Source organism: Bos javanicus, chromosome 9 (assembly GCF_032452875.1).
Source record: "Bos javanicus breed banteng chromosome 9, ARS-OSU_banteng_1.0, whole genome shotgun sequence".
In the NCBI taxonomy this organism is placed as follows: Eukaryota; Metazoa; Chordata; class Mammalia; order Artiodactyla; family Bovidae; genus Bos; species Bos javanicus.
This window is the reverse complement of record NC_083876.1, coordinates 45,297,763-45,318,825: the sequence shown is the minus strand read 5'-3', so window position 1 is coordinate 45,318,825 and position 21,063 is coordinate 45,297,763. Positions and strand designations below refer to the sequence as shown.

Below are 21,063 nucleotides of genomic sequence, written 5' to 3'. Positions count from 1 at the left end.
TAGAAAACAAGCAGGTAAAAATCAAATGCCCTTCAGTGGGGAACTGGTTAAATAAGTGCTAGTACACACATACAATGAAATATTCTGCAATTGATAAAAGGTGTAAGATATATCTAAGGGTATAATAATATTATTATAAGAAGTAAATCAAGGTGCAGAACAGAACATGTGGCATGCTACCACATTTGTGTGTTTAAGGGATATATGTACACAGTTATGTGTATACAATTGTAGGATCAAGGATGGAGGAAATCTTTTGAATTTTTCAGTCATGTTCATATATTATCTATTCAAAATATTAAGAAAAAACGTTCAAGCAAGGTCTTAGACATTAGGCAATAATCTGTGCTTTACCACTGAGTCTTGTTGTTAACATAGATAATGAACAACTAACTGTATATTATCTCTCACTGTTCATCAAGCACTAAATTTAGTGAAGTCTGAAATTCAGTGGGAAAAAGCATGATGCAGTGTGAATGCACAAGTATTTGGAGTTAGAAGATCTGAGTTCAGTCTTCGGCTCCATGTCTTAAAAGCTAAATGATCCTCAAAAAAGCACTCACATTTGAATCCCAGTTTTCTCAACTATCAGGAGGGACAAATACTATAGGGTTTTCTTGAGAGGTTCCAACTGGGTAATATTTAGGTTGGTACAAAAGTAATTGCGGTTTTGGACCTTGAATTTTAAATCATTATAACTAGGCTCAAACACATCTTTATTAATCAAAATAGGAACCATTACAATCAATATATTTTTGCCAACAAGAAATGCTTGTTTATTCCTGTAACATAAAAATCCATGTTTCAGAATTCAGCAAACTCATAGAAAGCATTTTCTGCCTCCTGCTGGTTGTGAAAGCATCTTCCCTACAAAAAGTTGTCGAGATGCTTGAAGTAGTAGTAACTGGTTGGTGAGAAAGGAAGGTTTACTGAGGGCCATGCAAGGAGACAGGTGACCTTTAAAACCCCAAATTCCAAAAAATCTTTCAGGAAAGCCCTTTTCTAAGAAGGGTGAGGGAGGAACGTGGTTAGTTGTTGCAAACTTCTTGGTGTCACAGCCTTTATTCTTGAGGTCAGGTCATGGTCAGGTAACCAAGTTCCTATAAACCTCTCCCAAACAAACGTTATTCTCTGACAAGAAAGAGCAAGGTCCCAAGGCACAACTTTCCCCCTCTGAGTTCCCAGTCCTGGAGAAGAGGAGGCAGATCTCAGTTGGCAGCTCCCTCAAGGACAGGTCCCCAGACACTGCCCAGCTGTCATAGCTGAGGGAGCCAGGTGCCCAGGACCCAACTGGCCCTCAGGCTTCTTAGGCCACCCAAAGTGGCAGGGTAGGTGAGTGTGAAGGGGGTAGGTAGGTCCCACAGACTGCAACCCAGGCAGACTGGCGTTGCTACCAAGTCACAGGGACAAGGATGGGGGAGAGGTTTGCCACTGTCTCAAGGCCTCAATTCAGCCAGTGGGTGGCCCTGGAGAGGACTCTGGAGCCATGCAGGAGACAGCCCACAGTTTGTTCCTTGAGCCCCCCAACTCACCCACTGGCCCAAGATCCGGTGGGCTGGAGTGTGGGGGCGGGGTAGGGGAAGGCCGGAATCTGCCTCTTACCTCATTCTTCACCCCACGACCACCATTCCACTGACAGTTGACTGAATGCCCCGCTAACGGTCACTCTTAGACCGTTGGTTGCTTGTGGGCGGGGCCTACTGTGGCACTGACCAATGGCTGAGCAGGACCATGGCCGGTCCTGTGGTAATCACTGCCTCGTAATGAGGTGTGGCATAACGGGTGCACAGCAACAATAGCTGTGTGCTGAGGGCTATACTTAGTCTTGCTCTGTTAACAGTATCTAACAATTTATCGCCAAAGGGCTTCCCTGGTGGCTAAGCGGTAAAGAATCTGCCTGCAATGCAGAAGATGCAGGAGATTCGGATTTGACCCCTCAGTCAGGAAGAGCCTCTGGAGGAGAGCATGGCCACCCACTCCTATATTCTTGCCTGGAAAACCCCATGGATTTCGGAGACTGGCAGACTACAGTCCACTGGGTCACAAAGCATTGGACATGACTAAAGCGACCCAGCACACACACAGCACACAAATTTTAAGTAACATAAACAAGATGGTTAATATGTAAGTTTCATTTAATTAAGAAACTCAGTGGCCTGACTATAAGACAATAACCTGGAAAGTCTTGACTATGGACTGTAGCCCACCAGGCTCTTCTGTCCATGGAGATTCTACAGGCAAGGATACTGAAGTGGGTTGTCATGCCTTCCTCCAGGGGATCTTCCCTACTCAGAGATCAAACTCAGGTCTCCTGCATTGGTAGATGGGTTCTTTATCATTAGCACCACCTGGAAAGCCCAGTTACACAACAATGAGGATTAAATAGAAAAACCCTCTGTAGCTACAGACCAAGATGTTCAATGGGCCCAAGTAGAGGCTGCTGTTCATATATTTGTCCAAAGAGTGGCCATTTGGTTTGTGTGTGTCTGTGTGTGTTTATGTGTGTACTGGGAGGAGGGAACATACTTTTTTTTTTTTTTTCATTTCAGCTTGATCCCCACTCCAGAAGTTTTTCTTCCTCTTGAAAAAATTCAATGAATTTAACTGCTTCCTCTGCCCTGGCAGGTGTTGAGCACAAACGAGCACAAATGGACCTACACCAGAGGCAGCTTGCCACCCAGTCCAGAGCTCAGTGACAAGCAGGAAATTCTGACAAGCCATCTCCAGCAGGGGAGAAGCATTTCATGAAGTAAATTTGAACATCATAATTCCATACAACTGTTAGAGACATATTATTTAAAATTTATATTTGACTAACCTCAAATTAAAACTGAAAAAAATTCTACAAATAGTACTAAAGGACCCTCATCTAAGGAAAGAGTAATACACACGCAACAAGAATAAAGGGAATGATCAGCAGAACACAGAGAAGTCCTAAAAAAGCAGAGGCAGCATTAAAATTCATGTCTGCAAATTCACTGACACTCTTGTCATCTCAAGATGGGTTTCCAAGTTTCATGCCCTTGAATATGGGTTGACCTTAATGACCTTAATACTCAAGAGTATATGATGATAGGGACACTATGTGACTTACAGTTGTGGGACATACGACATCATAGAGGGCAGCGTGCCCTTCTCTTGGTTTGCATGAGCATAATAAGTCATTTCAGTCAAGTCTGACTCTTTTTGTGACCCTATGGACTGTAGCCCAACAGGCTCCTCAGTCCGTGACATTCTCCAGGAAAGAGTACTGGAGTGTGTTGCCATGCCCTTCTCCAGGGAACCTTCCTGACCCAGGAATTGAACCCGTGTCTCATATGTCTCCTGGACTGGCAGGTGGCTTCTTTACCACTAATGCCGCCTGGGAAGCCCCTCACTTGGTTTAATGCTCTACTATTACAATCTTGAGATTCTTAGCAATTTTTGAACAAAGGACCCACATTCTCCTTTTGTACCAAGCCCCACAAATTATAGAGCCAGTCCTGCTTCTGAATCTGGGTCATAAAGGCAATACAGCTTTCACTTGGTATTCTAGAACATGCATGCCTGAGCCCTAAGCTACCACATAAGCAGTCTGAATTACCCTGAGGCCACTATGCTATGAGGAACCAAACTATCCCAACCAATGGGAATGCAAGTGCTGAGAATACATGAAGAGAACAGTGCCAGGTAGCACCCAGCTACTCAAGGCCCCTGAGTTCCATTTCCAGCCACTGTCTGATGTAAACACATGAGAGACCCAGAGTCAGAACTGTCCAGCTGAGCCCTCCCCAAATTCCTTATTGGAAATTGTCAGAGATGATAAAATGGTTGTTGATGTTCTAAGTCTTTACGATTTAGGCTATTAAAAAAAAAAAAAGTTAACTGGAACACTGGAATATGCCAGACTAGATTTACTTCCTTAAATCATACCTTCTTAATCTTTTTGTATGCAGCAAAGGAGAGAGAAGCAGGTAAGAAAGAGTTGAGACACTTTCTTTAGACCTTTTCTCTGAGTCAGTGAGTGAGTGAAAGTCTCTCAATCGTGTCTGACTCTTTGTGACCCCATGGGCTATAGACCTGCCAAGCTCCTCTGACAATGGGATTTTCCAGGCAAGAATACTGGAGAGGTTTGCCATTCCTTTCTCCAGAAGATCTTCCTAACCCAAGGATCGAAACCGGGTCTCCTGCATTGCAGGCATATTCTTTACCATCAGAGCCACCAGGGAAGCCTTTTCTCTAGCTGCTGCTGCTGCTGCTGCTGCTGCTGCTGCTGCTAAGTCACTTTAGTCGTGTCCAACTCTGTGCAACCCCATACACGGCAGCCCACCAGGCTCCCCCATCCCTGGGATTCTTCAGGCAAGAACACTGGAGTGGGTTGCCATTTCCTTCTCCAATGCATGAAAGTAAAAAGTGAAAGTGAAGTCGCTCAGTCCTGTCCAACTCTTCGCAACCCCATGGACTGTAGCCTACCAGGCTCCTCTGTCCATGGGATTTTCCAGGCAAGAGTACTGAAGTGGGGTGCCATTCCCTTCTGCTTTCTCTAGCTACTAGCCATTAAACAAGAAAGGGAGACAGTCTAGGGGAGCAACTGGGCCGGGGATGCAGGAAACAAGGCACATCCATCCAGTCACTGGGTTGGTGCCTTGACCCAGAACCTCAGAAGCCAGGGGTGCATCAACTCCATGAGCCTAACTGAACGAGGTAAAGAGAGTAAAAAGAGATCATATCTCATTAACCTAACTAATCTCCAAGAGGTTTGTGTGTCTCATGGCATCAACTATCATACTGCTGAATCCTTCTACAACTCCAACCTCTGATGGGGTTTGCAGGGCTCAGGGAGAATGGTGACCAATCATCAAGGACTCAGCATGAGTCAGACTCTCCACCTACACCAGCTCTAATTCCACAAACTCCATGGAGAGGGTTTTATCATCCCCATTCAAGGATTTAGGAAACAGAGCTTAGAGTTGAGAACTCATGTCTCTTGAGTGCTGACTGCATGCACGCCCTGCTGCCTCCTCCATGTGCATCATCCCACTGACTGCTCACAGCTGTGCTCTAAAGTAGGGACTAGCACCATCCCTGTTTCCAACAGAAGATACCTAGTTCCAGAGAGGTTAGGAAACTTGCCCAGGTCAAGGGTGGCCTTGAGAAAGCAGTTTGAAACCTTGCTCAGGGCCTCTCTGCTCTGGTAACTGGTCCCACGGACCAGACTCAGCCCATGAGACATCTCCCTGACTCCTAGCAAGACTCCCTATTCAGAAAGAGGGATCAGCATAAACAGTATAATCTTTGGAGAAGGAATGGGGATATGTCCCCACTCCCAAGGTCCTGTAATGAGACTACTGAAATACACAATCTTTACAGATTGGGAGATTCACAAGGCCTATTTTATAACAGATATCACCATAAAACTTCAGTGAGTGCATCTTGCTTCCCACAAAGTCTCCCATCAAAGGAGTGTGCCATTCAGATTATGTATGGCAAATGGTATAGTACCCAATTTAGCCTGGGGAAAGTGCTCTGGAAACACAGGCTCCTCTTGCCTGTATTTGGCCTGAAATGTTTTCTGTGTTCATACAAGTTGTTGTTTGGTTCCACTTCTCTCAGACCAGCAAGGCAGTACTGCTTACAACAACCGGCTATACCATCCAGGCCGGGCCTTGTCACCATTACGTGGGTGATGGGGAGCCACACAGAACCTAAGTTTTTTCTGTCTTTTTGGTTTATATTTACAAGTGTTTTATAACTTTCAGAGCCAATTTGTTGACAATTTCTAAGGTTAGCAACATCACCCCCATCAGACACCTCTTGGCCATCTCCTAGACGGGATCTTACACCATCTATTCCCAATCATCGCTTCTTGCTTATTGTGTAAATTGCATTTATCACTCTAAAAGGACTTGAGACATCTTGACTGTTTTCTCCTATGTGGAACTTGAAGTGCATCGATTTCTGTTGCTACAGCCCTAGCTATATGTTTATTATCTGTCAGTTCTAGTTTACACAGAAGTTACCTCGACAGAACTTAACAGTCTAAAACCAGCTCACAAAATAAGAGAATCAAAAGCCAGATTTCATTCACATATTGGCATTTGTCATCCACCCTCCCGCTTCTACTCAACATAATGCTACCAGAAAGGCCTCTGGCATCCAGTGGCTCTCTCTCCCTCACAGGTGGCCAGAAGAAAAGCCTTCTAAAAGCCTCCATAGCTAGAAGAGAACAAAGTTGTCACTTCTTGTGATCAAATTCAGCACTTCCTTTCTTCTGCCAGCATCATGAATGTATGTTACACAGAAAAGCCACGTGAGGCTGAGTCCCAGGACTCCCATAAAGCCAGGAATACAGTTATCTCCAGGCAAGTCCTGGGGAACTACTGCAGGTAAGTAAAGGCAGGTCTAGAGGGCAGAGGGTGGGCTTTGGGGCCACAGATGTGGTGTTAAAAAGTCATTTAACTGCTCTTGAGGGGTAGTTTTCTTCTCTATACATGGTGATGCTAATTCAGGGTTCATATAAGAACTAAAAATAAAGTCTCTGGGACTTCCCTGGTGGTCCAGTGGTTAAGACTCTGCCTTTCAATGAAGGGGATATGGGTTAGATCCCTTGTCAGGGAGCTAAGATCCACATGCCTCCTGGCTAAAATAAAAACAAACAAAACAGAAAATGAAAGCAATATTGTAACAAACTCAATAAAGACTAAAAAAGTGGTCCAGTCAAAAAAAACTTAAAAAAAAGGAAAACTGTCTCAAAAAACTTACTTTTATGACTAACAGAATGTCCTCAGTAAACAGTAGCTATTATAGTTATGAAAAGAATTTAACGTAATAGCTTTCTTTAAAATGTTACTTTTAACCAAGTTACACATGTTAATATTGTAAATGGTCTAACGGGACAAACAGTCCTCTTATAAAACACTGTCTCTTACCTTACGCCTACTTTCCCCTCCACATGTGAAACCAAAGTGGTTTGGTACACTGATATTCCCACCAGTCCGTGGGCTCTTTGATTCTGGAAACTCTTGTCCTTCAGTACTGCAATGTTTTAAATATTATTTTTTGGTCTATCTTGTGGCTTATTTCTTCAGCTTTACCTTCATGCCCTTCCACTGACTTTTCATTTCTTCTCTCACAGTTTAAACTTTGGGGATCACTTATTGTTTTCTGAATGTCATTTTTATAGCCACTATTTTTTTTGGTCCATGGCTGCAGTGTGTTCTTCCATCCCTGATTATATTAGTAATTTCTTCTGGTTCTATTTTCTTCTCCTATTGCTTTCCTAGTGCTTATTCCCTCCAAGATGCTTTTTTTTAGGTTGTTTTCATCTCTGTTTGTTTTAATGGACATTTTCCTAAAAGGCATGAAGATCTCTGGTTGTCTGCCTCTCTTTAAAAATCTTTCACTAATAAGTTTATTGAAGCTCTGCATACTTGGATGAGGTTTGGCAACTTTGTTCTTCTGTGTAGTCACCTGCCAAGGTCCATTCACTCAATGTCAGAAGAGGAAGGTCTTTCTCTTGGGTTGATCAGATTTTTCAGACTCTTTCAAGTTTCCTGCATATAGGTAAAGCCTGACTCTCCAACCTGGGAACTGACAGGAGATGTGAAAGGGGAATTGAAACCACACTACCCGTAGGTAAACATTCACTTAATCTGTCTATTTTTAGTATGCCTGTGGACATGCTCAGTCACTCAGTCGTGTCCAACTCTGCAGTCCCCATGTACTGAAGCCTGCCTGGCTCTTCTGGCCATGGAATTTTCCAGACAAGAGTACTGGAGTAGGTTGCCATTTAAGGGATCTTTCTGACCCAGGGATCAAATCTGCATCTTTTGCATCTCCTGCATTGGCAGGTGGATTTTTTACTACTATACCACCTGGGTATGGTCCTGGATAAATAAACCTGCAGTGTTCTGCCACATAGGCAAGAAATAGTCACCTGGCTGTGCAGTTAGAGACAAGGTCCTAAGATCTGTTTTTTTGTTAATTAGGAAGATACTTAATTTTTATCTCAAAAATTAGTTCAGAAGTTGACAGATGGTGATGGGTGGGTGGGCTATGCTTCATGAGGAGAAAAAAAGAAAAAAAATAGAAAAAGAAAAATCCAGGTGCATTCTAACTGTTGCTCCACCTTCTCCTAGGAGGTCCTCTTCATCAGTATGGGCATGGTCAAGGACTCAGCATGATATCTACATTCCAGCCCACAGGAAGAGAGGAGAGAGAAACTGAAGGGCAATTAATTTCTTTTCCAAAAGCCTGACCCATCACATCCCATTAGCTAAAACTGATTCATGTAGCCATCTCTCCCTGCAAAATCAGTCCAAGAAATGCCGTTGCTCTCTGGGCAGCACATGCTCACCTAAAACTCAGTGATGAGGGGGTTTTGTTCCAAAAGGAAGCAAGGAAGACTGGATCTGGGGACAGAAGCTTTAACACTTACCAGACATATTTTTCAATCAGTGCCCCTGTCCTTGGCCCACCTCCACATCTCCCTCTAGAACATTTGACACCAATGGGGGGCTTCATCAGAGTTTTGCAGTGCTACTCAGGATGCTTTTTTAACTTTCCCAACTCTGGACCAGGGTTCAGACTTCTTGAATCTGCTTCAGCATTTGCAAAGAATCCATCTGTTCTACAGCATCCAAAATTTCATGGCTGTTGTCATCTCCTGATCTTCTTTTCCTTGAAGATGTATTCCTTGTTTAATAAAACTTTTTACTTGTATTTTAGTGGGATTATGGGAGAGAATGGTGGTTAAATATGTGTGCTCAATCAGCCAATTTTAAACAATTCTGATTTTACCAATTCTAATTTTTAATCAGGATGAAAGGTGACAGACATCTATTTTGGGCCTGTTCATTGGTCATATTTCATATAGTCATTAATTAATTCCACAAACATCAATTAAGGGTCTGCCATATGGCAGTCATCGTGCTAAACACTGGAAAGACAATGCCTTTATCAACCTCATAGCCCAAGGCAAAAACAGATAAGTAGATTTTTAGAAGGTAAGCATGAAGTAAAAATTAAGAAATACACAATAAAGAAAACAAACATTACACTGAGACAGAAAACAAAGAGAAGGTCTCTGAAGTGGTCACGTTTGAGTTGAGACTTGCAAAAAACCTAGAAGTTACCAAAGCAAGGAACATGTGCTAAATTTGCTTTGTTTGATGAGCTAAAAAGATACTATGTTTTTATGGCTTCTTTACAACTTCTTACCTCAGTTCAGGTCAGTTCAGTTCAGTCACTCAGTCGTGTCCAACTCTCTGCGACCCCATGAATCGCAGCACACCAGGCCTCCCTGTCCATCACCAACTCCCGGAGTTCACTCAAACTCACATCCATCGAGTTGGTGATGCCATCCAGCCATCTCATCCTCTGTCATCCCCTTCTCCTCCTGCCTCCAGTTCCTCCCAGCATCAGAGTCTTTTCCAATGAGTCAACTCTTCGCATCAGGTGGCCAAAGTACTGGAGTTTCAGCTTTAGTATCATTCCTTCCAAAGAACACCCAGGGCTGATCTCCTTTAGAATGGACTGGTTAGATCTCTTTGCAGTCCAAGGGACTCTCAAGAGTCTTCTCCAACACCACAGTTCAAAAGCATCAATTCTTTGGCGCTCAGCTTTCTTCACAGTCCAACTCTCACATCCATACATGACCACAGGAAAAACCATAGCCTTGACTAGATGGACCTTTGTTGGCAAAGTAATGTCTCTGCTTTTGAATATGCTATCTAGGTTGGTCATAACTTTCCTTCCAAGGAGTGAGCGTCTTTTAATTTCATGGCTGCAGTCACCATTATGCAGTGATTTTGGAGCCCCAAAAAATAAAGTCTGGCACTTCTTACCTAGTGACCTCTAAATAGTCCCATAAACTTTTTCTTGTTTTTTCCTCCCAATTTACAGTTGGTGGTGGCATAATAAATAGGACATCTTTTGACTCAAAAGACAGGGGTTCAAGCATCCAGCATAGTGCATTGAACCTGGACTGGACGACCCAGAGGGATGGTACGGGGAGGGAGGAGGGAGGAGGGTTCAGGATGGGGAACACATGTATAATTTTTTTTAATTAAAATTGAAAAAATAAAAATAAAAATATGTCATAACATTTAAAAAAAAAAAAAAGACAGGGGTTCAAATTCCAGCTCTCCCATTCTCCAGTTGTGTGACTAAAGTTATTCAACTTTTCGAACTTAATGTCCTCAGTTGAAAAATGAAACATTATAAAAGGCTTATTTCTAGTAAGAATCAAATTAGATAATTCATGTGGAAGTGCCTGGCATTCAGTAGAAACTCAGAAACTGTTTGTTAAAACAAAATCTGAATATTGAACATGTCCTTAGCTAACATTAAGCCTGGATTCTCACTGGCAAAAGACTCATGAATTAATTTTCTACTCAGATAATAAGGAAAATAAATGAATATAGTATCCTAGGTAAAGAAACCAGAATGACTGGGTTAGATCCCTGGCTTCCCCTACTTATAACTGCATCTGCTGGTGATATCCACACCCATGTACCTTGACATCTGTTTCAAGAGTAGGGATATAACATCCCTTAACACTCTCCCTGTCAATAATCCATTATGGAACTACAGCTAATGGACTTATCTAATGTGTTTTCAGTAATTCTGCTTTTTCAGCACATATGAAGTCTTGGAAGGCATAAGCTCCATAAGTTTGGATTTGGAGTACTCTTGTTTATTTTTCCATAACTTAATGTCTTAAATATCATGAAATGCTCCTAGTGATATTATCTAGACTTAATTTAACAAGTATTTCTCCTTTGCTTCTTAGACACACAATACTGCCTTCATATAGAGGGAGAAATACAAAGACGATGTGAATATTTGTGGTCTAGAATATAATAAATTACAGATAATTCCAAACTCTATTTTCAGTGATTCAGTGTTTTATGACCTTAAAACATCCCAGAATCATCATGATGAACATAAGTTACTCTTCTATATGATCATGCTTGTAAGGAAAGGCTGAATAATGAATAAGGTCTATACTGCTAAGTCGCTTCAGTCATGTCCAACTCTTTGCGACCCCAGAGATGACAGCCCACCAGGCTCCCCCATCTCTGGGATTCTCCAGGCAAGAACACTGGAGTGGGTTGCCATTTCCTTCTCCAATGCATGAAAGTGAAAAGTGAAAGTGAAGTCACTCAGTCATGTCCGACTCTTAGCGATCCCGTGGACTGCAGCCTACCAGGCTCCTCCGTCCATGGGATTTTCCAGGCAAGAGTACTGGAGTGGGGTGTCATTGCCTTCTCCAATAAGGTCTGTAAGACACAAAATAATGGCAGAAGAGTACATTGCTTTCTTCACACTCCCATAAAGAGCACTCAGTTCCACGTGGAACTTGGAGGTTTGCAGTAACTCAAATGCAGAGAGAACTGCCCTCCAGATTCTGAAGTGTTTAGAGGCCAGGTCTCTGTCCTGTCCATTTTTGCATCCCCAGTACCTAAAATCAGGTGAGACATGCAGTGTACACTCAGTGAGTGTGGCGTATCTAATTTAGTGCCCTGGAAACTATACAATGGTAAATGTTCATACAAAAGACACTCTAATGGCACACTGAAGCTTGGCATTAGCATTGCTTCTAGTGATGCTATCATTTCTATAGCAGCATGTATAGTGCGAGCAAAGGGTTAACACCAGGCCTGGCTGAGGCAGGCCTGCCTGAGAATGACCTCGGTCTCCCAAGGCCCTGTTTCCTTGGAAACAGTAGAGTTAAGATAAATAGAGAACAGTTGTCTCTCCCTCTGTACTGTGTGAAACAAAAACCTGGGTTGGGGATCTGCGAGCTGGCATGCAGATCTCAGGCTTGATGAAAACCATATACAGGACTGATGGGGGAAGGAGACTGTGGACTCTTTGTAACAAGGTGACCCCACACACCTTGGCTCTCACACTTTGGCCTTGTATGGGTGAGGGGGGCAAAAAAAAAAGGCTGCTACTAGGGTACCTGCCAGGCCTCCCCATGAGTTGATGATGCTGTATTTCCTTGTTGGGTCTCTTGTCGTCTTCCCTTCCAGAAAGCTCAGTAAGAGCAGTGTTAGATTAAAGCCTGTCTCTGTCTCCAGAATCTTATTTGCCAACTCAGACTCAAGGGCCACACAGTTGTCATAGTCAATAACCTTCATACCTGCTCTCCTGTTCCCAAATATCACTCTAAACACAGAGAAGCAGCGATGTAAAAGGAAAAACAAAAGAGAAGCAAAATCTTCAATACTATGGAAAATAAAATGTTTGTATATATCTGGGGTTGCTGTGAATCCCAGGCAGAACCCCAACTGGCTCCCAAGGGGTCAGCACACTTGATGGTCATGTCCCAGCAAGATCAGAATGGAGGGGATAAAAATTAATCCAAGTGGCAATGTCTGAAGGAGGCACTGCACAATTTAAACTGCATCACCAAAGAAAGGCCATTTGGAAAAGGAAGTGAAAAAGAGAAAAAGCAGGATGAGGGTAATTTGATGACTAGGTAAAGGTCAAAGGGGCATATTCACTGAAGGTCTCTCTGGATCAGTAAAACAAGATGGAATAAAAGCACAGGCATGTTCCCTGAAGTTAAAGACCCTTTTAGGTTGTCCTCTCTGTTAAATTCTTATGGCTTGGAAATGGTTTAAATTCCTTCCTGAAACTCCTTCCCCTCTGAGTGAATGTGTAGCCACTTTAAGATGCTTAGCCTGGGAGTTTCATATGTGCCTTCAGCCAGGAAAAGCTTTAACAGGGTCTACTATTCCCTTTGGACATATGCAATTTTGTCAAGCACCAAACAAACAGGGTCCACAAGCTAATAAGATCTAAAAAGGCCACAAGGGGTGACATCAGACAGAGCACGACTCAAAGCACCAAGCTCATCCTCAGAACTCACATTCACTAAGCTGACCATCTTCACTATCCTTCATTCATTACCATATTTTTAAACTTGTATTGAGAGCCCACCATGAGCAAATCTAAATGGCCTTAAATTTCTTTTACCTCATTTATTCCAAGTGCTTAGTTCCAAAGAGGAGCAAACTACAGGCAATTACTCTCCACATATTTAAAAATATCTAAACCACCTTCAGTAGATCAATTCCAAAAAATACTTATAGCTTTAGTTACATCAACATAATACGAAGGTAGACTCTATGAGAAAAAGCATTTTCCTCCACCAAAATCCTAAATGCAATATATTTAAAGCAGTCTACATATACGAATACTATTTTAAGTAAAACTGCTTATATTCCTATAGTCCTTTAATATCTAAACATTTTGCATAAATCATCGCATTTGATGTTCTCAATAACCTGTGATATACTAAAGCTGATATTATCACTACTCACCTCTCGTTAAGAAAAGTGGTTTTAAAATGTCCATCAGAACACAATGTTGTTAAATGACCTTAAACTACAGCCTAGATATTCTGACCTCTAGCAAAATGCTCTATTAGAGAGCTTAATAAAAATTAATGAAAAATTTGTATCAGTTCATTTCTTCAAGTTTTCAGTCAGTTAAAACAAAAGTTGTTAAACGTATCTCTCTCCCTCAGTAATAAAGTAACTAAGTAATTCATCTCTAAGTAATTACGTAAAGAGTCAAGCTTTTGAAAAAACGTGCAGCCATTTCTGTGAAGCTACTGGGGAAGGAACTTACTCTATTTCTTTTCTATTTTTCAGGAGGGATTTGTTAGACAAATACCAAGTTTAAAAATTCATATAGCTCAAGCATAAATTCAAAAGATTTAATCCCAGCAATACAAATACTTAAAATTTCCTGGGAAGAACATTTTTAAAAAAATCAAAATTTGGACCCAAGTCCTTTAGTACTCAGTTCACCAAGCTCCAAATTTTGTTTCAGAACAATTCTAGTGGGCATTCCATCCCCTTGGGTAATCTTCAGATTTGACTTAATTCTTTTGGAAGATTCATACTTTTATAGTTGGGAAAGGAAATTAATGACTTTTATAAAGGATAGGGGGAAAAAGTATTTATAATGGGATTTAGGGGCAGGAGCTTTGCAATTAAAAATACCATTTAAACATTTTACTTAAATCCAACCAAACTAGAGTGTCAGCGCAATTCTATTTGTTAATTTTGACATGATTTACTGAGTATAATCCCCTTAAGTTAGAAGCTGACCTCCACAGCATTCAAACTTCCTGTGGGATCAAAAGGAATAATAAGAAACATGTAACTACTGTAAAATAAGCAAGGCTGGAGTTGTATGCAGGTTTCTTCCTATGTTGTCTAATAGACAAGCACTCAAATACTCAGCAATAACAAAATAAATGTCCAGAGACCTTTTCCCAACCAACCAAGCCGACAACTCAGCAACTTCAAACAGATTTTTTTTCTTTCAGAGCCAATTCACTTGCAGTGTAGGCTGATAAAGCAGTATTAATCTCCTGCTTTAAATCAAGTTTCTGTCACTGGGCTCCATTAATCTCCACCCTGTTATCAAGTGTCTCCATGGCAGGAAATTATATTTCTAAATTGAATTTTGCTCTGTTTCGATGTAGTAAGAAATATTTTCCAGACTACTAATAGGATGCATAAAGATTGTGACTCTGACAATACTGTTAGACAAATAAAAGCTATAAATTAAAACTACCTTCATTCACTAACCGGCATAATAGCAAAATAGAAAGCATTGATTACCTGGAAAGAGTAATCAAATAAAAGATTTTAAATGAAAAGTGAGGTAGCAGATGGTTAACTTTTTAATTTACCTTTTTATAGCAATTGCCCATAAAGGTAAAAAGAAGAAAAAAAAATCAATCCAATGAGTCTCTCAGTGGTAATAAAACACATATTGATCCTTAGTGCATATGCTTACTCTACAAGATGCTAGAACTTGGTTCTTCCACCCATAATGGAAGCAGATACTGTTTATGAGCACTTCAGTGGAGACAAATTTACAGTAAAGAAATATCTCTGGACTAAATTTATTATCAAAGAACACAAACTTATAACCTCAAGCGACAAAGAGATTTCATTTTATTGGTTGGGATCCACTCACAGGAGGCCAGGACTATTCAGTCAAATGGCAGTTCAGTCACTGGAAAAGGTCTTCAAAATTAGTCTCATTTTTTGTTGGTGAACAATACAGTGATTCCACTAAAGTTTAGATTTTTTTTCATCAATATAAATTACTTTGTATTGCTTGCTTTAACACAGGTCTAGGTTCTCCTTGACAGTAACAATGTGAGGAAAGTCTCTTCAAGATGCTATTGAAAGGATAGTCCCAAGGTGGCCCATTTAAAACTTCCCATATTTAAAGGAACACTGCACGAAAGAGGGGCTTCCTTCATGGCTTAGATGGTAAAGAATATGCCTGCAAAGCAGGAAACCCGGGTTCGATCCCTTGGAGAAGGGAATAGCTACCCACTCTAGCACTCTTGCCTGGAGAATCCCATGGACAGAGGAGCCTGGCAGGCTACAGTCCACAGGGTTGCAAAGAGTCGACATGACTGAGCAACTGACACTCTCACTTTTCACTTGCATGAAAGAAGGTTTTCCTTGGGCATCAGTGTAAGGAGCTTGTGGAACAAATAATGAATGCTACCTATACCAAAATGCTTGAAGGATAAGTAGTATTTAACAAATGTACAAAGGAATGGTTGGAATGTTTTCCAGATGGAATAGAGATGAATGGATACCAACACCTCTTTCCCACTCTGAAGCATGGGAAATAGATAAGATATTCAGATAAAATCACATCTACATTCTTTATATTCAAATTCAGAATATCTCAAACAATTGTCAAGGTTGACTTAAACCACTGAAACACACACTATCTTCATCACCTTAAGTATTTTGAAGCTCCTTTAGATTAAACACATAAAGGTGACTTCTAATGGGTAAAGAAATAATAATAATTTGAAGTCACAGGTCTTAAATTTTACCAAAGTAAAACTAAGAATCTGATGAAAATTATAAAGCATACCTTCAAAATAAGTATTAACTAGAACTGGAAAGCTAACTGAAATGGAATAAATTACTTTCAGAAGAAAAAGAAATAAAATGTGTTCTTTTTTTACATAAATAAAAGCAGGTGGTAAAAGGGAAGCCAGCATTTGAAAAACATACATCCTCCTCCTTTATCCTTTGAGTGGCTCTCACTTATATGTGTGAAAAAGAAATTCCAGCATCACAAAGCAGAGATCATAAGTCACATTCCCTAAGAACAGCCAACTGGTAATGGTAAGTCTGAAACCCTGTGAAGCTTATCTACTATTATTATTATTATTGTCATTTAACATAATTTTGACTAGCAAGCAGACAATAACATGCTCCTGGGAGGAATGGCAACAAAAGAGAACAACAATCATTACTTTTTTATATGCTGAAATTTGACAATATATTTTGCATAAACAACAACACCAGATGTCTAGCCTCTGGACTCACTTTTTATCAGAAAGGCCAGCCATCTCATCAAGTGTGATATACATTTCAAACATTAATATCATGCTCCATTTAATGCCAAAAGGTTTGGTGGGGGGTTCCACATGGAATTAATTTATGATCCTGAAAGCCAGTTTAGGACATTCTCAATTTTAAGCTAAGTCCAGCTGCCACAAAAAGGTTGCTTCACACATGAAGTGTACTTGCTAGTGACTAATTTTCAGAAGCATCTCATAGTCACCCACTGGCACTTAAAATGTATACTTCAATTGCTTAGTCATTAAGGGGGAAAATCGATAGTGCCTAAACAGAGTACAACACACACAAGGGAGAAAAAGCACTTCAGTCTTTCAGTAAGAGGGTCTCATCACATTTTTTGAAATTTTCTAGCATCAAGCATGCTCCTGGGCTGACTGTTCAAGATTTTCATTTTCACCATTAAATGGTTCCATGATTCTATATGCAAGGCAGCAAAAGAGACACATATGTAAAGAACAGACTTTTGGACTCTGTGGGAAAAAGTGAGGGTGGGATTATTTGAAAGAATAGCACCCCACTCCAGTACTCTTGCCTGGAAAATCCCATAGACAGAGGAGCCTGGTAGGCTGCAGTCCATGGCGTCGCAAAGAGTCGGACACGACTGAGCGATTTCACTTTCACTTTTCACTTTCACGCATTGGAGAAGGAAATGGCAACCCACTCCAGTGTTCTTGCCTGGAGAATCCCAGGGATGGGGGAGCCTGGTGGGCTTCCGTCTATGGGGACGCAGAGTCGGACATGACCGAAGCGACTTAGCAGCACTGAAACATATATATTGCCATATGTAAAATAGATAACCAGTGCAAGTTCGATGCATGAAGCAGAGCACTCAAGGCTGGTGCTCGGGGACAACCCAGAGGGATGGGGTGGGGAGGGAGGTGGGAGGACGTTCAGGATGGTGGGACACATGTGCACCCATGGCTGATTCATGTCAATGTATGGCAAAAACCACCACAAGATTGTAATTATACTCCAATTAAAATAAATTATTTAATTTTTTAAAAAATAAAAGGCAAAATATGTTTTGCCTTATTTGGCAAAACATATTTAGACACCCAGTCATGTTGGTTCAAAGGCTTCTAGTTCTAAATGTTTATAGGTAGAAAAGAGAAAAGTTAGGAGCCTACTTCACCTTGCCTTTCCCTAAAATTTGTAAAAGGCTGACCACACACCAGAACGACAAGATGTGGCCAGAGGCTTCATTCTTCTGCTGTGAGACAAAGTCCCCAGGAAGGAAATCTCAAGTAAGAAAGGAATGTAAGAGCTCATCTGTAAAGAGCTCAAAACACTTTTGAGCACAAAATGCTCAAGCCAGCTCTTTTTCTGAACAAAAAAAATCAAATCCCATTATCAGCAAGAAGCAAAAGATCACAAGGGATATTCTATCTCTAGCTCCAAAGCAAAAAAAAAGCACCCATTCTCAGTTTTTAAAATGCATCTTTAGTCACTTGCAAATATAGCATTAAATATATTGTGAGTTTTAAATATACTGCTTTGCATAATGGTTCTGGATTTTCTATGGTCATGTGTGCTAGGCCATGTACCTTGAATGTCAAAGTGCCCAGGACGCTTCTTTATGAGAGCTTCGTTTCCAGAAGATACCAATCCTTAAAACTTGAACTGAGTAGGAGAAGAGATGCTTGATTTTAAGCATTTTGTCAAGTTCTAGCTGAGTAAAGGGGACAAGTCCCAGAGCTAACATAAAGTGTCTTTGAAGATCCAACTTCATAAGCAACTGGCTCATCGACTGTGAAAGCTTAAAGAGGGAAGAAAGTTCACTGACATAGCTTCTTAATACCTATCTGGCTCCAAATAGCCAAAATTTATACTAAAAGGCTACAGCTGATAATTTTTTTTCTTGTGTGTGTCAGTGTTAAGATCTAGCAAGACCATCTTCTAGAACTCCTTCGATTATATTCTTTAGCTACATCCATCACCAATTCATAGCAAGCTGAGGATAAAGCAGGATACAAATAAACTAAAACAGCAGGGTCTCTGACTTTAACAGAGTTTTAAGAGTTTTTAATTCATTGCTGCTATTTAAAAATTTGAAGATTTCCCATAAATTTCCAGATTTCCATTATTTTTTTTAATTGGAAGATCCAGCATCACTAGGCCCTCAATCCAGTCTAGCAATAATTGACTGGCACTGACTGGCATTGAGGGGCTGCTGTGTAATCCTTGGGCCAGATAATCTCCAAAACCTTTCCAGGAACAAAATTCTGAGTGTCTTAAATATGACTGCAGAAAGTTTATTAAATTTTTCCATTCAGATTGCATTAGCAAAATAGAATTCAAAAGTGTGAAACTCAGTACACATCTTTGAACTTAAAATGAATTCCAGAATTGTTTATTTAAAATAACTGGGTGGTTCCTCTTAATCAGCATTACCATGGCAACAACATATCAACAGTAGGGTGAAACTAACCTGTCTTTCCACAGTGAAATTCCAGCTCACATTCTCTATTAGGGTGAACGATCTGACCGTTGATGAATTGTGCTTCACAATGATAAGAAGAGCCAACATCGAAGGATGGAAGAGCAGCATCGCTATGAATACTTGGCTGCCACAAGTCAGTTATGCCTCTGGTAACTCTTCTGACATCTCCTACTTAAAATACAAAAGGTCAGCAGGATCAAGAGGCTCCACTTTAATGGTCTATATTCATATGGAATATCAAGATCAAGGGAGGTTTTGCCTCTCTTCCCTACAGAAGGTTTTGGTCCTCCCAGAAGAGCCTAGCTGGCTCCAGTCCATAGGGTTGCAAAGAGTTGGACTCGACTAAAGCGACTGAACATGCCCACACGCCAAGCTCACCTTAGGATATCTGCATACTATTTAAAAGGTCTACTGCCCCAGTCCTGAGCAGCCTGCTGGCCCCGGCACCTAGGCGCTCGTTGAAAGAGATGTTCTGTGGTGGGAATTCAGTCCTAGTTACTTGATCATGTCTAAGAGAGCTGAGGCATCATCTTCATCCAGGCTCATCTGCTCCAGACCCATGACCTTGAACTGTAGTCTCTTGAAGATCTCTTTCAGGGCCCAGTAGCTTTTGAACCTCTTCCTGAAGCTCCTTGGACCAGAGGAAATTCATGGCCAGTGGTGAGGAGGGGAATGAGGAGGTGATGGAAATGGACCAGGCCAGGGCTGATGCTGCCAAAGAGGAGAAGGCCGCCCAGAATACGATGCCCATTCCTATGGGACCTGATACAGAGGACCGCACTGCACTGTGCATGACCAGTCTGGCCACATCCCATCCAGCAGCCCCAGGCTGGCTGAACCTAGAGAGACACCTCCACTGCACCACCGGAGTCAGCTCATGCGGCATACGTGTGCCCTTATCGCCATGATGGTGTGGAGCATCACCCACCAGGGCTGGGTGACCTTTGCGCTGCTGCTCTGGGCCTGCCGCATCCAGATAGGGCTGCAGTTCCTATCAACTGGCCGTATTCTGCTTCCCCTTCAGCCTGCTTTACGGGCTTGTGCTACTGGGCCATGTACCTGCCCCACCCTCCGCCCCACCTCCCCTGCCCCTCAGCCCCTCAGCCTGTGCAACTAGGGCGGGGCTGGAGCTCACCCACTGCTGCTGCCTGGACCTAGGCACCAAGGCTGCACACTCTGACCTTCTAACTCCTGCTGTGCTGGTTTAGTCCAAGAACAGCTGCTGAAGAAGGTGAAGGCTGTCAATGCAGCGTCTGAGGTCATCGCAGCAGACAGAGAGCCTACAAAGTCATAGATGATTCTCCAGAGCCTAGGGGGAGCGGCTCGCAGCCATTTGGTCACAGAAAGTCACAGCAAGGCTCTGCCTCTCGCTCTTCCAGATCTACTACACACCTGTGGTGAAAGCTGCTCAAAGCGTTCTGGGAGCTGGAGGAGCCTACATGACACCCGTATTCATCGCGGCCTACACCTTCCAGTTCCGGAACTTGCCCATGATGGAGCACACCTGTGCCAAGCAGGGCCAGGCTGGCCGTGGCCCCCTCCAGGGACTGAGAGTGCGGGATCCAGGGCCCAACAGTCTGGGGGGCTCCTCCCTGCCACAGAGATAGCAGTGGTGGCTCTGACTGGAACATGCCACAGTCATCCACTCCTGGACCTGCTTCCTTTTCGAGTCCAGAGGAGAAAGCCCAAGCCGAGAAGCCCAGGCCATGGGCACAGAGCACCCTCCAGAGGGACTACCAGGCATGGGTAGCCATGGCCCATAAGGTGAGGAGCTGGCCAGAGCCAGGAGGTGGAGGCGGCGACGGTACCAGAGCACAAGGTGGCGGGCCACTGGCACCTGACGACGCAGCGAGTGCCGAGCACTAGGCAAGCAGCTGGGGTGCGGGGCCAACGCTGGCAGACTGGCCGCCCACCTGCACGTGACCGCCGGCTGTGGAGCTGCGCAGCGCCCTCTCGTGGGAGCCCCTCAGGGTAAGAGGTGCACCTGGCCGGTTGTGAAGGAATGAAGCTCACGGCCCCTTGGACGCCCGTTGATGCCCCGAGCACAGCACGCAGAGGACCAGGGGCAAAGGAGCTGCTGAGCAGCCCCCCGAGCACCTGCTACAGCCCTGCGGCACCAGCAGTAGCAGTGAGGAGAGGGTCGCCCACCCCTGGGCTTTCCGCGGCCCCACGCTAACACCAGGACTTACTAGGCCTCCTGGGGCTCCTCCC

General features: G+C 42.6%; 2 long non-coding RNA genes across 2 annotated transcripts in view; one reads left to right on the top strand and one right to left on the bottom strand.

Annotated features, from left to right (window-relative positions):
• Positions 1-2,296, bottom strand: part of LOC133253910 (uncharacterized) — a 47,103-nt gene extending 44,807 nt beyond the window's left edge. The window contains exon 1 of the long non-coding RNA XR_009738495.1: positions 1,603-2,296. This is a non-coding gene — a long non-coding RNA (uncharacterized LOC133253910). The remainder of the gene's footprint in view (positions 1-1,602) is intronic.
• Positions 1,693-8,700, top strand: LOC133253909 (uncharacterized). Its single transcript, XR_009738494.1, has 4 exons — positions 1,693-1,768; positions 2,626-2,749; positions 6,160-6,365; positions 8,118-8,700. It is a non-coding gene; the product is annotated as an uncharacterized LOC133253909 (long non-coding RNA).
• Positions 8,701-21,063: the final 12,363 nt, after the last annotated feature.